The sequence below is a fragment of the Styela clava genome, chromosome 5, assembly GCF_964204865.1.
Source record: "Styela clava chromosome 5, kaStyClav1.hap1.2, whole genome shotgun sequence".
NCBI classification, from domain to species: Eukaryota; Metazoa; Chordata; class Ascidiacea; order Stolidobranchia; family Styelidae; genus Styela; species Styela clava.
Genome location: NC_135254.1, coordinates 22349613 through 22352112, shown reverse-complemented (window position 1 = coordinate 22352112; position 2500 = coordinate 22349613). Strand labels below are relative to the sequence as shown.

Genomic DNA, 2500 nt, shown 5'->3' with positions numbered 1-2500 from the left:
CGAGAAGGTCGCGTAACTATTTAGCATGCCAGAGTCTCGTTCGTTATCGGAATTAACCAGACAAATCGCTCCACCAACTAAGAACGGCCATGCACCACCACCCACAGAATCAAGAAAGAGCTCTCAATCTGTCAATCCTACCTGTGTCCGGGCCGGGTGAGTTTCCCCGTGTTGAGTCAAATTAAGCCGCAGGCTCCACTCCTGGTGGTGCCCTTCCGTCAATTCCTTTAAGTTTCAGCTTTGCAACCATACTTCCCCCGGAACCCAAAGACTTTGGTTTCCCGGAAGCTGCCGGAAAGGTCGTCATGGTAACGCCTCCCGATCGCTAGTTGGCATCGTTTATAGTCAGAACTAGGACGGTATCTGATCGTCTTCGAACCTCTGACTTTCGCTCTTGATTAAAGAAAACATTCTTGGCGAATGCTTTCGCAGTAGTTCGTCTTCCGCCGATCCAAGAATTTCACCTCTAACGGCAGAGTACGGACGCCCCCGTCTGTCCCTCTTAATCATTACCTCGTGCTCCGAAAACCAACAAAATAGAACCGAGGTCCTATTCCATTATTCCATGCAACACTATGCAGGCGAACAGCCTGCTTTGAACACTCTAATTTTTTCAAAGTAAACTTATCGGCCACCGCCGACACTCAGTCAAGAGCACCGACGGAGAACCGAAGGTGAGGCGAACGCAACCAGTGACACGCCTTGCGACGGACCGGCGGCGCTCGCCCAAAATCCAACTACGAGCTTTTCAACCGCAACAACTTTAGCATACACTGTTGGAGCTGGAATTACCGCGGCTGCTGGCACCAGACTTGCCCTCCAATGGATACTCGTTAAGAGTTTTAGGATGTACTCATTCCAATTACAGGGCCTCGTTAGAGTCCTGTATTGTTATTTTTCGTCACTACCTCCCCGTGTCGGGAATGGGTAATTTGCGCGCCTGCTGCCTTCCTTGGATGTGGTAGCCGTTTCTCAGGCTCCCTCTCCGGAATCGAACCCTGATTCCCCGTTACCCGTTATCACAAAGGTAGGCACGTAGCGTACCTTCGACAGTTGATAGGGCAGACACTTGAATGATACGTCGTCGGTGCAGAGACCGTACGATCCGCGTGGTTATCCAGAGTCATCAAACGTCACAGGACGAACCCGGTCGGTTTTGATCTGATAAAAGCGCGCCTCCCGAAGTCGGCGCTTAATGCATGTATTAGCTCTAGAATTACCACAGTTATCCACTTCGCTTACGAGACCAAATAAACCAAGACTGATTTAATGAGCCATTCGCAGTTTCGCTTTACGAGAACTCGTACTTGCACCTGCATGGCTTAATCTTTGAGACAAGCATATCACTACTGGCAGGATCAACCAGATAGCTGCGACAGCTGCGCTCGGCCCTTGCTGGGCCGCCCGGCGCGTGCTCGTCGCATTCGTTTAAGACCGAGGCGATCGCCTGCGGCCGTACTCAGCTTCGACAGTCGCTGGCCGCGACGTCCACGCTCTCGCCGGCAGTGCCAGGCGGAGCGATTTGCGTTTTTTCTTTGCTCGCCCTCTCTCGGGCTCGATCCATTCAGTTTCGCACAAACAAGAGCTCTGCCGGCCGCCTGCAGCGGTGCCTAAAACCCGGGCATAACAATGCGACCGTTCTGCTAGGCCGACAAGCGCTCAAGCCAGACGCTCGATCGAACGCCCCCTACATATTAGTCGAGACAACGGCTCGCTCATTAGCATCGCGTTTGTACTTTAACTTTTTTCGGCTCGGCTTCTTTCGACGCCGATGCCGGCGACGCAGCACTCTCTCGCCCGCCAGCCACCGAGAAAAGGGTGCGCTCCGACCGGCCCCGCACCGCTCTTTCTTGGCTCATTCGAAATTACTGTCTTTCGCTCTGACATGCCTTACCTAGGGTTAGGTTAGTATCCTTGCACGTTTGTACTTTAACTTTTTTCGGCTCGGCTTCTTTCGACGCCGATGCCGGCGACGCAGCACTCTCTCGCCCGCCAGCCACCGAGAAAAGGGTGCGCTCCGACCGGCCCCGCACCGCTCTTTCATGGCTCATTCGAGTTTACTGTCTTTCGCTCTGACATGCCTTACCTAGGGTTAGGTTAGTATGCTTGCACGTTTGTACTTTAACTTTTTTCGGCTCGGCTTCTTTCGACGCCGATGCCGGCGACGCAGCACTCTCTGGCCCGCCAGCCACCGAGAAAAGGGTGCGCTCCGACCGGCCCCGCACCGCTCTTTCTTGGCTCATTCGAAATTACTGTCTTTCGCTCTGACATGCCTTACCTAGGGTTAGGTTAGTATGCTTGCACGTTTGTACTTTAACTTTTTTCGGCTCGGCTTCTTTCGACGCCGATGCCGGCGACGCAGCACTCTCTCGCCTGCCAGCCACCGAGAAAAGGGTGCGCTCCGACCGGCCCCGCACCGCTCTTTCATGGCTCATTCGAGTTTACTGTCTTTCGCTCTGACATGCCTTACCTAGGGTTAGGTTAGTATGCTTGCACGTTT

At 53.6% G+C, this 2500-nt stretch overlaps 1 non-coding gene across 1 annotated transcript in view; it reads right to left on the bottom strand.

The window, feature by feature from the left end:
- The window catches only part of LOC144423595 (small subunit ribosomal RNA), a 1810-nt gene extending 441 nt beyond the window's left edge, over nucleotides 1-1369 (bottom strand). Inside the window, exon 1 of the ribosomal RNA XR_013476062.1 lies at nucleotides 1-1369. This exon is cut by the window's left edge and continues 441 nt beyond it. This is a non-coding gene — a ribosomal RNA (small subunit ribosomal RNA).
- Nucleotides 1370-2500: the final 1131 nt, after the last annotated feature.